Source organism: Eptatretus burgeri, chromosome 3 (genome assembly GCF_056783735.1).
Source record: "Eptatretus burgeri isolate ZD-2024b chromosome 3, Ebu_testis_v1, whole genome shotgun sequence".
NCBI classification, from domain to species: domain Eukaryota; kingdom Metazoa; phylum Chordata; class Myxini; order Myxiniformes; family Myxinidae; genus Eptatretus; species Eptatretus burgeri.
In genome coordinates this window covers 68,088,740-68,103,874 of record NC_140963.1, presented here as the reverse complement: position 1 = coordinate 68,103,874, position 15,135 = coordinate 68,088,740, and the positions used below count along the sequence as shown (strand labels likewise).

Below are 15,135 nucleotides of genomic sequence, written 5' to 3'. Positions count from 1 at the left end.
AGAGGATTTGTGATTTTAAAAAAAATCCAAATAGGCAATGAGAATTCCCCGTGATACGTGTCCAGGATCTCTGGCTGAAGGTCTAGTTTTGAACACTTTTCTCGACGATGAAAACTCGACGTCCTCTGAAGAAAAAGACGAGAACAAACGCGAAACCTAAACAGTGCGAATTAACAAGGCCAGAAGTTACATACCCAGACAGCTTGGTTGGATTTCTGCACAATGCACCATTTGCACACACACATACACCCATTCAGGAAACATGTGGTGAACAGATGTTTGCTCAGAACTCAACTTTGGTTAAAATAGTCCACTGTTGATATTTTGGAGATCTCCAGCAAACTTTGGACTTATACAGCAGACTGTTTGGAGACAATTACAATGTTGTGTACACAAGCAGAAGCAGCTAAGGGGCATTTAAGTATACATTGCTGAATTCCCCATCAGCAGTCATCTTTTGGATCATCTTGTTTATTCACCATTTGGTTTCTCGTTTATGCCTCGTTATCGTATTGTTTGTAATTTTTTCACATCGGTGGGGAAACATGAAGCCTCATGTGCCTGACTGATCTGCACTGTTGTTTTTGTCACGTCGTTGCAGTTATCAATTTGATTCCAATTGCAAACTACTTCAGCCTTCATTTTTGTTCATAGAGTTAAAGAAATGCTTCAAACAAAAACAAAATGTCGAAGCTTCTTCAATAAAATCTCAAAAACACTCGTGAAACAGCTTTTGACATCACATTTTCAACAAAGCGATATTATGAGAACATGGAATATGGAGAAGACAAATTAAGGATTTGGTCAAAAGGTTAAAGGCTTTTTTTGCGGGTTATATCAAAAGGTTATAACTTTTGCAAACGGAAGAAGTCCGAATACGAAGCGGATGGGCTTTGCATTTTCAGATGCTTTCTCGTGAACATTAAGGACTATTTCACTGTTTGCACATCAGCGAATGTCCAGAATGGGCAAAGGGCATCCACAAACATTTGTCTTGACAAATAAAATGTTGTATTGACTAAATCTTCATAACCCCTCACCATAGCTCATTTAGTCACCAGATTCCAAAGGAGCATCGAAAGGTTTGAAGATGTGCGTGGTACACTCCAACAGAAGAGACAACCGGCCAGAGTCAGGTGATGCCTTCGAGTATGGACATCATCATTTCTGCATCATGTCGAGGTCACATGCTCTAGTTTTATGCATAAGATCACAATGCTGTCGTTTGTGCAGTAAAGTATTACAGCTTGGCACCAGCAGACTGTAGGCCACAGTCGTATATTAAATAATACAAAACAATATACTCTAATACTGTATGTCACAGGCATCGCACAGGCTTTCCCACATTAAAAAAATGTCAAGACTTTGTAATCTGGATTCAGATGCACGATGCCCGCGATGTGTGGGGTTGCATTTTCCTGTAGCCCCGTTATGTCAAAATCAAAAAGACAAAACAACATTCACCAAGTAGTGTTTAGTTTTTCTCCATTCAACAATTTCTTCCTGTTGTGCCAAATTCATTCCTGCCTTTCCACCTGTATTGCTTCTGTTCAGAACCCCATGGACCTCCTTTTCATGTTTTGGAGGAAATACAAGGGTTTCCTGGTGCTGAGCATTCCAATGTGGGTACTGAAGCACAGCACTGTAGTTCTATCCAGCTCCATCGCTATCTTTCCTGTAAGAAAATCTTTCTTGTTACTGTATTTTGTATTCCTTTCAGATCTTATTCTCCATTGTAAAGGACAATGCTAATATGTGAAAGGTACTACATCTGACAGTAAGCTTTGGCATTTACTTGGACTGACAAACAACTTGAAGTCTGACCAAGTCACATCTCTAAATTCATTATTTATCATGTTGCAATAACAAAATTATAGCCTGGTGTTGGCTTAGTGGTTAGGGTGGTGGCTTGGGATCTTAGGGTCCTGAGTTCAAGCCCTGTTGGGCCGCTGAATTAATACACCAGGAGGTTGACTCAGCCTATCATCCTTCTGAGGTCGGAAAAATGAGAACCAGTGCACTGGTAAGGGGGACACTGCATCAGCGGCATAGCCACATCCCAACCAATGATGCAACCAGCAGCCACAGGCTGCACTTGATAGAGAGAAAGAATAACAAAATTAGCATTGGATTCAGGATAGAAATAGTGTTAAAGAATTTGTAGCCTAACACAATTTCAGAAACAAAAATAAATAGCTTGATATCTAACACTGCAAAATTCAAAATTGGCAAAACAAATCTGTATGCAACAATGTACAATGGCAACAGCGACAGAGATACTTTTTTGATCGGGCATGTTAATCTCTTTTTCTTCAGAATTATAAAGTGATTGATTATCTGACAAAATGATATTTGTACTCATTATTGTGGGTTAATAAGTACTATTATAAAAGTCCATCAAAAATGACAGCTTGGAACTTTTTATTCAAAATATTCAAGGAGACTGGAAGATATGACGTTTTGTAGCAAGAAGCGTTATTTTAAAACACTGCATGTATAAATACTACCCTATTTTTTATCTTCTGGGACGCTTCATTTTGACGGTACAGCCTCATGAGTGTGCCAAAGTCTGAAGGCTCGGCCTAGCGTTTGGTGTGCTGATATCTTCTTAATTTATAAGATGAACACTCGTTTTACTCTGCTCACGTTGCACATCACGTGCAGCAAATTTCACCTCCCTACGCCTTGTACTTATCATTTTAAAATTCTTCTGTACACCGCCCTTGAGGCCCGGTTGCAAGTCACCATCTACATTTCCAATAGAAGAGACGTAATTACTCTTTTATGAAAAATGTTTTTCGAGTTATTTTTAAATCCTCAAACATAGACTGCAGTGAACACACAGGCATGTTAAAAGATTGGTCTTTAAATCTCGATTCAAATCGTCCTTATGAAGGGGGACCAACAAATACAGAAATGCTCACATACACAAATTCACTGTGTTTTATAAAGGTAGATGAAAGTAAGATTGATTTGGTTCAGATATTTGTCTTTTGTAACCCTGAAAGAGAAATATGCATTTTGGTAAAGCTGGCACTTATGGTCAACATGAAAATTTATGTCGCACAATTTGGACTCAAACATATTACAATTGAAAATGCCATCTATTGTTGGGATAGATGTAAACATTAAGGTAAAGGTTGCTTTTCTTCATATCAAGCAAAGGCACATGTTTTACTAAAACAGAGCACAAGCTGGACAAAACCATTTCCACCACTTGGGGAATATTCTCAAAAGCTTGAACCATGGATGGTTTAATAAATGAATCGTATCAGGTTTACAAGTGTCCATGCTGCTCCTAGGGTGGATCAAATGCTTTAAGCTCCATTTGTTCAGGACAATGCAACGGCATGACATCACACAGCCATGCCACACCCTGCATTATCCTTGCCAAAAAGTTTTCAAAATAAAAATTATAATAAAAAAACAAAACATTTGGAAGTTGACATTTATGGAAGTCTTTAAACTCCATCGTCACCTATTATTTAAGTTTTGTTGGTTTTCATGTAAACAAGTTCCTATTGCATTGCATTTGATATGATAATCATTAATTAATTATTTTAGTGAGGTAAATTCTTTAATTAATATTATTGATTAAAAATACATATATTTATAGATGGCATTAAATAATGGAGGTATTTAGATGAAAATACAATAAATAAATATTATTTATAAAATACATTATAAATAAGCACTAAAATAGTTTATCGGTGGTTGCTAGGATATGCAGTGCAGCATGTTAAAATCGGTTATTAATGACAGTTTGAATATTTGAATGACAGTTTGAGTCTATGGTTCGATGGAGGTGCGGTGTAATGGATTATGGGGGTACAAGGTAAAGTGTTTATCGCTTAATATATTATCATATGAAGTGATGTATGATTAAAGTTAGTCAAATGCGGTAATTCTTTAAATAAAAGTATTAATTAAATAAGTTTGTATGAGGATATTGCATTGCTGTGTTCACTGACTGTCTGGACACAACTTTGAGGTTGTGGGTCCATTGATGTTGAGTAATCGACTGATGTGGACCGGTGACCGGGGTTGTGGATCCGCCGTTTGGAGAGGTTCTGGGCTGAAAGGATCGAAACCTCGATGAAAAACGGTGCCCAGCTGATGATCCGGGAAGTTGGGAAATCAGTCAATTGCTTATAAGTTAATGCTATAACTTCAAATAAAATAGCTTTTGTAAAAATACCTTTTTGATGTAAATATACGACATAAATATGTGTGTGTGTGTGTGTGTGTGTGTGTGTGTGTGTGTGTGTGTGTGTGTGTGTGTGTGTGTGTGTGTGTGTGTGTGTGTGTGTGTGTGTGTGTGTGTGTGTGTGTGTGTGTGTGTGTGTGTGTGTGTGTAGTTATGTCTGGCTTTCTTATTGAGACTATGGTACAGTAATTGGTCTTTATTTTGATTCAAACCTCAGCAACACCTCCATCAATGAAAACCAAATTACACTATTTTTAGGCACGCAACACGAGAACAGGGTGAGATGGATATTGACGAAAATTGTCCCCATTGAAGATAAAGCAGATCTGGAAAAAATACTGACATGACCATTTACCTACCCTTTCCTGTCAGTACCACAGACACACCACAGCACCCCCACCAAATGCTCACGCTACCTCCAAAGTGCACCTCCCCCAAAAGTGTGTCCTCGCAGCCCCCACCACACAAACTACCACTCTTATCATAAGTCCAGAGAGGAAGCACTTCAGCCCTCATCCTCCATGTCCCACAGCCCCCCACCGTATGTCCCGGAGTCCAAACATACACCGTGCGGGCCCCTTTGCGAACATCCACCACCTCCACCACCCAGCCCCACACACAACCTGCTGCACCCATTATGTACCCTACCACAATCCACTGACAAGCATGACCAGTCTCCACCACATGCCTCCTTCCCCCATCCCCCCCCCTGCTTTTCATCTCACCTCTCCCTTCCCTCACAGTTTGATTCTCAATTATTTGAGGTCTCTATTCAAACGATCCCTCCATTCAGTTTTCTATTACAGTTCAGAATATTGTATGCTGAATGTAATAATTCTTCTCAAAGGAGGTCTTCAATTCCTCAGTATCTCTTCCTGGTGATTCTCTCTTAAATTTTAAGAGGCCAATCCCATTTTATCAAGTGGTGTTGCTGTCTATGTCAAGAACTCCATTGCTCATCATCCTCACTAACCTCTACTAGTCCTTTGGAATACCTCTCACTGCCAATACCTTCCTGCAACCACGTAATGTTTGTCTGTGTTGTGTATCATCCAACCAATTATGTCTCTGCCCAATATACCACAATTTTTTTCTAACATGGATCAACTCCTCACCATCCATCCCAGCTCTCCATTCATTTGACTACTGGCCGATGTCCATGTGAAACGCGGCAGATGATGGAACGTACTTTTGTGCAAGTACAATAATTCGAGTATTGGACAACCAAACAGTCCATTCATTACATTATGAATACTAGAATGGCACTTGGGAGTGCACATACCTCTGCCAGGCTGCACAGTTTAGGTTTTTTTGCCCACTGATAGGCCGGATCTGCAACCGTAACCTAACCAAAATCTAATCGGGTTTTTCATGTCACCTAACCAAACTCATCCACACCTCCCCCAAAAGTTTTTCTGAATCCATCCACATTTTGAAATATGCTATACAGTACAGCATATTATTTTTTTTACTCCATCTCTCAATGGTGAAGAATCACATGAATTAAAAAAATATATATTTTTTAAATCTAGTATCCACATCCGGATCTTCACCAAATCCAAATCAATTTGGCCGTGTCAAACACCCACCCTGTCCACCAAATTTCGTCCAAATCCGTTCATAACTTTTTGAGATATCGTGCTCACAGACAAAGGCAGACTGATAGACAAACAGGGATGAAAAACACAACCTCCATCCACCTTATATTGACAAATAAAGAATTGACAAAATAATTTTTCCCTGACTTATGAAGCCTATTTATTTATTTATAACAATGAACCATAATGATTTTTTTTTGGCCTGAGCCAGGGGTTCCCAAACCCAGGGTCATGACCTGAACTTGGGTCGTGTGGACCTTCTGATGGGTCACAGATGACTACTCGCCGCTTTATCTTACAGCGATATATTCAAACGTTGGCAGCTTGCCAACTTCTCACAAATCTTGTTTTTTCAGGTGCGGTTTTCACCTCAAAATAATTTTCTCCGACAATTTTTATGGTAGGTACCAGTACCAAGTAGGTACCAGTACCATTTGGGTTACGAGGCGAATGCGATTTCAAATTTTGAGTCATGGAAAAAAACGTTTGGCAGCTTCTGGCCTTTTGGGAGTTTGGGAAGCAAATTGACCCAGATTTTTATTGGCATCGATCTAAAATGGAGCAGACATGTATATAGCTATATTATTTCCACCATATATATACACATATATAAGGCGGAAATAATGCCACCTTTGGTGATAGCCAGTATTGCAAATTATCTTCTTTTATCATCTTCATAATCGCAAGCCTGGTGTTGTCTTCGTGGTTAGGGTGGTGGCTTGGGACCCTAGGGTCCTGAGTTCAAGCCCTGTTGGCCGCTGAATTAATACACCAGGAGGTTGACTCAGCCTGTCATCCTTCCGAGGTCGGCGAAATGAGTACCAGTGCGTACTGGTAGAGGGGCACTGCATCAGCGACACAGTCACGCTTCCAAGAAATGATAGCTACCCGGGCAGCTAAGCTGCCATAGCAAGAAGAAGAATCTTCATAATATAATGGAACCTTCTCAAAATTATGATATGGAGGATATGTTGTGATCAACATTTCTTTCAAAAAGGACAAAAATTATAAAGTGCATTTACAAGAATGTGACGCAACACATCACCCACCGAAGGTGGGCCGAGAAGGAACTCCCTCCTGGAGGGTGGGCATGTCCACCAGTATGCTCTAAAGCATAAGTGATAGATCCAAATTCAAAAGATAATAAATTCGAGAAAATTTTAATTCTCACCAATTCTAACTTTCACTAAGTCACCCGTCTCCAGATCATATATATTTGAATTGGTAAGTCAATAAATTTACAAGTAAAACACATGACAAAAGCAGTCAATATTTTGATAAACTTTGATAAACAGCAGTCAAGGTAGGTAATTATGACAGCAAAATGCAATTGTCTTTCATGAGAGAAGGATGTAAATATTTGGTGAACTGTCAGCTTTCATCATTTCTCCTTAAGGCATCGCAACAGCCGAACATAAAACAGAACAAAGTCTCACTTTTGTGTAAAAATACTGGGAAAACTGTTCACACCTCAGCATTACATCAAGATGCATATTAATTGCTTCATATCTCTTATAAAATCAGTTATTGTCTTTCACTAACTGTGAAGGATATCTCCAAAGACTTAACTTACATTGAAATCTTTGGAGATAGATTTGGAATTACATGATGGAGAAATTGGCCAACAGAAAAAAAAAACACAATGTGGAATATTGTAGTGTGACGCATTACATTTTAAATTTGTTCTTTCGTTTGTGATCAGGATGAATCTACATCGCAAAAATGCTAATCTGCCACAGTCACAGTTTGTTGGGAAGCAAGCAGAGTTCACTGAGGTCCTGTGGTCGTTTTGAGACAAATACCACTTGGCATAATCCACAAACTTCATCTCTATATTTATTTTCCAAATTTAATGTTCGACAAAATTTTAATTCTAGCATTCAGGTTCCGAATTTGGAGAAAAAAATTCCAAAAGTAAAAAATGGAGTTGTAAGCATTTTCCAAAATTCTAAAAACCAGATTGATATCCAATAAGCGCATTGAATACAGTCCTTAGAAAGATATATCTACAAGGGTATTTCTGATGCTGGATTCTGCTCAGCAGATAAAGCAGATTCCCTTAGCTGACCAAAAAAAAAAAAAGGAAAAAAAAGACAGATGTGAGACTTTTTATCGTCGACTTAGTGCCTTCTTGGTTGAACTTTCAGCCACTGGAAGATTGCCACACTCTTCATGGCTTCAGAGCACAATGAAATTCCTTTTTCAAATGTCTATCAAAAGCTTCTGTAACAATAAAACGAGAAAAAATTGTTTTCAAGACATAACAAGTACTTCATCGAATGAAATGCTATTGTGGATAAGAAAGAAAACCTAATTGTGAGACAACAATCAATATCTTGTAAAGATTGAAGTGGTGTCAGCACTGACAAATAATTAAAATGTGAGGTGGGGGGGGGGAATCTATATTTTAATTATTTGATGATAATCACAGAGAAAGGGGCTGAAGTGCCTCCTGAAGGCAATTCCACAAATAGGAGAAAGGGGGAACAACAATGAAGGTCTGCGGTGAGCAAGAAGGCATGCACCCTGGGGTTGTTGAGAAGGGTCAGAGGGAGGAAAAGCAGAGTGAGCTTGACTGTCGGAGAGACAGTGTAATAGATAAATAATTAGAAGGGCACTCTTCGACGTCACGACCTCACCAGATATACCTCCGCCCACATTATTACATCATTATACATACTTGTACAATGTTTGATTTTAATCCCTGAACCCAGATTCAAAACATTAAATGATTCTGGCTGCCAGACCATGCGCCCGATCAGGTTGAAATTTAAAACATATATTCCCCATTAGTATTAGATCATAATAGTGACATGTAAATTGATGAAGTGGTTGAAGATAAATAATTTTTTTAAGATTTTCATTCAATCCAATATGGCTGCTAGACCATGTGACCTATTAATTATTTGTGAAGATCCTGGTATCGCCGAGGCCTGGGGAACATGTGGGTGAATTTCCCCCTCGATCTGTCCAGCCGTTCTGGAGAGGATGATTTTTAAAGATTTTAGGGCAAATCAAATATGGCTGCCAAACCATGTGACCTATGACATCATCAGTGGAGAAAATTTTTGTTCCTCATGGATAGGCGATTATACCTGTAAAGTTTCCTCTTGATCTGTTCTGCCGTTTTGGAGAAGAATATTTTTGAAGGTTTTTATGTTAAAAAAAATTTGGTGGCTGAACCACATGACCGATTAAGTCATCAATTCTTTCCCCCATACAATTTAGCTCAAGATGACCCTCAAAGATCTTCATACTGTTCAGATAAATCATTTGACGTATGCAATTATGACGTCAGAATGAAGTCACCTGTGACATCATTAAAAAAAAAATAAAACCACACTTGTTTCCTATAGGGAGTACTTGCCATGTGGCAAGTTTCAATTTTTAACATGGAGCGGTTTTTGAGATACAGAGGTTCAATTTTTTTCCTTTTTTCCAACATAGCTGCCACGCCACATGACCTATGATGTCATAATTATCATTAAAACATTCCAGATGAGTATGGTGAAATTTTTGTGTCAATTGGATAAGTGGTTATAGAGAAAACACAGAACATTAGCATGGACAGAGAAAATCCTCCAATAAACAAAAACAAGAGAGTTGGGAGAGAGAGAGAGAGAGAAAAAAAAAAAGAGAAAGAGAGAAAGAGAGAAAGAGAGAAAGAGAGAAAGAGAGAAAGAGAGAAAGAGAGAAAGAGAGAAAGAGAGAAAGAGAGAAAGAGAGAAAGAGAGAAAGAGAGAAAGAGAGAAAGAGAGAAAGAGAGAAAGAGAGAAAGAGAGAAAGAGAGAAAGAGAGAAAGAGAGAAAGAGAGAAAGAGAGAAAGAGAGAAAGAGAGAAAGAGAGAAAGAGAGAAAGAGAGAAAGAGAGAAAGAGAGAAAGAGAGAAAGAGAGAAAGAGAGAAAGAGAGAAAGAGAGAAAGAGAGAAAGAGAGAAAGAGAGAAAGAGAGAAAGAGAGAAAGAGAGAAAGAGAGAAAGAGAGAAAGAGAGAAAGAGAGAAAGAGAGAAAGAGAGAAAGAGAGAAAGAGAGAAAGAGAGAAAGAGAGAAAGAGAGAAAGAGAGAAAGAGAGAAAGAGAGAAAGAGAGAAAGAGAGAAAGAGAGAAAGAGAGAAAGAGAGAAAGAGAGAAAGAGAGAAAGAGAGAAAGAGAGAAAGAGAGAAAGAGAGAAAGAGAGAAAGAGAGAAAGAGAGAAAGAGAGAAAGAGAGAAAGAGAGAAAGAGAGAAAGAGAGAAAGAGAGAAAGAGAGAAAGAGAGAAAGAGAGAAAGAGAGAAAGAGAGAAAGAGAGAAAGAGAGAAAGAGAGAAAGAGAGAAAGAGAGAAAGAGAGAAAGAGAGAAAGAGAGAAAGAGAGAAAGAGAGAAAGAGAGAAAGAGAGAAAGAGAGAAAGAGAGAAAGAGAGAAAGAGAGAAAGAGAGAAAGAGAGAAAGAGAGAAAGAGAGAAAGAGAGAGATAAAGAGATAAAGAGATAAAGAGATAAAGAGAGAAAGAGAGAAAGAGAGAAAGAGAGAAAGAGAGAAAGAGAGAAAGAGAGAAAGAGAGAGAGAAAGAAAGAGAGGAAGAAAGAGAAAGAGAGAGAAAAAGAGAGAGAAAAAGAGAGAGAAAAAGAGAGAGAAAAAGAGAGAGAAAAAGAGAGAGAAAAGAGAGAGAAAAAGAGAGAGAAAAAGAGAGAGAAAAAGAGAGAGAAAAGAGAGAGAAAAGAGAGAGAAAAAGAGAGAGAAAAAGAGAGAGAAAAAGAGAGAGAAGAGAGAGAGAAGAGAGAGAGAGAGAGAGAGAGAGAGAGAGAGAGAGAGAGAGAGAGAGAGAGAGAGAGAGAGAGAGAGAGAGAGAGAGAGAGAGAGAGAGAGAGAGAGAGAGAGAGAGAGAGAGAGAGAGAGAGAGAGAGAGAGAGAGAGAGAGAGAGAGAGAGAGAGAGAGAGAGAGAGAGAGAGAGAGAGAGAGAGAGAGAGAGAGAGAGAGAGAGAGAGAGAGAGAGAGAGAGAGAGAGAGAGGACATACAGACAACCCGAAAGCATAATGCCACCGGCAACTTCATCAGCAGAGGCATAAAAATAAGAGGCTATCCATCTGTGTGCAATGTGATTGAAACAGACCTTCGACGTTGGCTTCATCATGGGAGATGCCAATAATGTAGAAAGCTTTCGGGTTTTTTTTTTTTAAGATTCCAGGAGATATAGATGCGCTGCTGAGGTACGAGCCCGGAGGGGAGACCAGTACTCCATTGAGCTACAGATATAGGCCATGTAGGTTGTAAGTAATTCAGATTTTTTTGACGAATGACTTGGAATGATGAAGGATGCCCTTTCATTGGCTGACTTTGAAGATAGACATCACTTTTGAAACCCTTACAATTGCAACTTCCTAAATAATGGTACGTGAGTTGTTCTGCTGCCAAAGGTAAACCTTTTTGAAAAGGTATTCTAAAGTTCAATTAAACCTTTTACAACTGGAGATGCAACATAAAATGCAATGCAATGGAGGTATGTTGTTTTTAATTCATGCATTATGAAAGCCTGGTGTTGGCTTAGTATCTTAGGGTCCTGAGTTGGGGGAGGAGGAGGAGGAGGAGGAGAAGGAGGGCTGTGTAATTAAGGGTCATCAATGCATTGTGTGTACACACTCCAAACAAATAGAGCCAGTTGATCGTGTCATGACATCAGCATGAAAGGGTAAATCAATCAAATAAACAAAGAGTTTGGTCAAATTACAAAAGATCAATTTAGAGGCAAAAATAAATGTGAATATCCTCCAACTGGTAAAGCTCTACCAACACAAGGAAGGATTTCTTGTGATGGTTATTTGCTTGTTATTTATCTTTGATAACTCTTCCATACCGTCCATACTCACTGCAGGTTTTGTATAACTTTAAGCTTATGTGTGTGTGCATTAAATTAGCTTACACAGTTTCCGTGATATCGAGCCACCATGACCAGGCGGCCTACATCAATATTGTGACCCCGAAGGGCATTAAGCACAGTTCTACAAAGTTGTCTAATGTAACCATTAAAACGTTTTTACATCTAACTTAAGCATAACTACATTTTGTGCCTTGAATGTTGATCATGTAAAAGTTATCCACACCCTGTTGCTGAGAATATTTTTTGCCAATACTTGTAGTTGTTTGAAGTATGCTGCAAGGCCTACAGGCTTGACTCATGTACCCAAGCATGGTTCCACAAAGTTGTCAAACTCAACCATGACGTATTTGTCTCATTGAACAATAAGTTGATTTTTTTTTTTTAATTGAATGTGCATTATGTCCAAGTTGGAGATGATTATAACCCTGTGTGATATAACTTGAACACCGTCTTCACTCCAAGTCTGTCTGTGCATCTGAGTGTCATCAACGGCCATACTTATATATCCACTCTTCATAGAGGATGTTTGTCTGTGTGTGATGGATATCCTGAAAGTTCACATTTAAATTAATGAAGAATAATGATTAGACAGGTTAACTTTTACTACGTACGAGCCATTCATTATCAATGCATCATATGTTTGGATGTGGGAATTGATTGTGCGACTTCGCCTTGCACGTTCCCAAAGGAACGCGAAAACCTATAGCAATGGGACTGTGTGTTGGTGAGTGAGTGAGCCCGCATTAGCTCGCAGACCTATTTTAATCTATATACCCTGGTGAGACTCTGCATTGTGAAATTATCTCTTTTTTTTAATGAGATGAAGTTAGAGAAGGGGACGGAAGAGGAAAGAGGGAAGAGGGGAGAGGGGAGAGGGGAGAGAGAGTCAAGGAAGAGCTGAATCGAAAAAATGTCTGAAAAGCTATTTTTTTTAAGGTACAAGATGGTTAAGGGAAAAAAAAACAAGAAGAAGAAAGTCTGTAATCAGAATTTGAAGAGGAAAAGAATAAGCACAAGCAGTTGCTAAAGCATTCAACATCCAATATGGAAGATGAATGTTCAGGTCCGAATGAATAGATTCTTTGATTTGAGCTCAAGGTTTCTTGGCATGTTGCCATGGGCACGTCTCAAGGGAGTCTGCAGCAGAGTAAGCTCCAAGTGTCATGTGCCAGATACATAATCCACTTGAGATTCTGGATGCTCTGACTGTAACCTCAAAGAGCTGCACAAAGACAGATGTTACACATTAAAATCATTAAGTAGACGATCCCATGAGCATTGGTTTATGGGTCAGGATCCCAAGAGGAAAAGAGTTTAACTACAAAACAATGGCACAACAAGGAAACACCACAAACACAAAGTTACTGAACGAGGAACTACAATTAGGTGTTGTCATGAAGCATGAAGAACAATGAATATTTTCCACATTTACCAACTCTGCATCATTATTTCAAGCTAACCCATCCACGCCAGTGATGTGCTGGAACTGAGAACATGCAATGGGGCCCCAGTGGAGTATTTATAGTGATTGCCTGAGCAGGTGTTTCCTGGCTAATCTCATGAAGGAATGTATTCCAGCAGATAGGCATGGAGCGGGGTGATCGCTGTGCTTGCTGCACACTTTGCTTCAGACATCGATAGATTTTCAATTCAAATCTCAGCACGGCATCCAGATGCTTATTTATTGCAGATAGCACAGAATGTTTTGGTCCAAAACTCAGGTCATTAGCCTCAGACTCAAGCTAGAGCAGACACCATCAGACAATCAACACCTGCTACGTGAAAACAACCTCCTGTTCCACACGATCACTCACAAGAAGAGCTGATATTGGCATTGTTTGTATATGGCACACAAATAGTAGCAAACAGTGCCTTTACAACATCCTTGTGATGCATTATCAAGCAGGAGAAAGTTCAGAGTTTAGTAAATATAAATACAAGCCTCCCCCTGTAGGATAGGGGGAGGCTTAGAGCTGTTGTGGGGTTTATTTCTACAATTGGAGCCCCAAATTTTCAATGGTACCCCAGAATTTCTTAGACCTTCCAAGGAGTACCAAACCACCGTTGTTTTTTTTTTCCTGTCCTGCAAAATTCCGAGCTGTATTTCGGAGCCGCCTTGGACTTTTGGAATGAAATTTTGCATCAATAATGTGAATTGAAAGAACGACCGGTTGTCAAAATTCTTTGACCTTAAACTAATTTTAAAGTCATTCCCCAATTATCGACATTTCAACATTTTTCATCATAACTCCACTAAGGTTTATCTGATGGTCATGAAATTGCCCTCTCAAGATAGCCTCGATCTCGAGCAAGCTGCATTTATACTTAATTTACATAATACCTCTCCAAGTCAAAGGTCAAGGTCTTACACTCAGAGTACTAAACCACCATTTACGTTTTTCTCCCTTTTTCTTATGCCAATGTACGAGGACTTTCAGAATGATATTTTGCACGAATAATGAGAATACAAAGTACGTGGGGTTGCTGTAATTTGATTTGACCTTCACCTAATTTTAAGGTCATGACCCACTATTGTATGCCTGGTGTTGGCTTAATGGTTAGGGTGGTGGGCTTGGGATCCTAGGATCCTGAGTTCAAATCCCACTCAGCAGTTGAAGTAATACCAGGTGGAGTTGACTCTGCATGTCATCCTTCCAAGGTCGGCAAAATGAGTGTCAGCTTCCTGGTATCCTGTGGCAGAGTGGCGAACTGTCCCGGATTGTGTCCAATAGCCAAGGAGACTGCTGAAGCAGCACAAGCGCTCTGCACAGAGTATGGTCCCAATGGATGAATGGATGGATGGAACACTGGAATAAACTAGAAAATTTAAATGTATGTGCAGTTTGATAAAATGCGGCCTATAATCACATAAATACTTGTCCCATAAATGTGGTCGAGCCTTGAAGCAATCTGTCTTGGAATCTGTGCGATGGGTATGCAAACATTTCAGGACAAGTGCTCCGACACTTTCATGGTATATAAACTTCCTGCCACTCAGATGTTTCCTTCTGTGGTCTAAAGAGATGAAAATTACAAGTTACCAAGTTTGAACTGCATGGGGAACGAGTTATAACACGCACGCTCAACTAGAGTAGTAGTGGTCACATTCATCACGAGAGAATGAGCATTATTGCGCGGTAAAGTCATGCCCAGCTGAGACAACATACTTGGCAGTGGTCTGCATATCAATAGTATCATTTAATTTCAAAATAAATCACAGGAGAATATTTCCACTCCAGGCAGAATCTGGAATTAAATGATAGACCCAGGACTCGTATCACATTTCACAATGATCTAGATCCTCCTTCATGTAGTGTTCCAGGAGCTCTGTTGAAACGGCCACACGAGATGTCTTTTTATCAAAAGTGAGGTCCTTCGGAACCCTTGCATCAACAATGTTGCATTTCAGATGAGAAGGAATGATTATTTCATCACAATCACTTTCAGCCAATTTTGAGGATAAACAAGGAATTTAG

The 15,135-nt window shown here is 39.3% G+C and overlaps 1 protein-coding gene across 2 annotated transcripts in view; it reads right to left on the bottom strand.

Annotated features, from left to right (window-relative positions):
* Positions 1 to 15,135, bottom strand: part of FMNL2 (formin like 2) — a 298,236-nt gene that overhangs the window by 252,388 nt on the left and 30,713 nt on the right. The window lies entirely within an intron of this gene.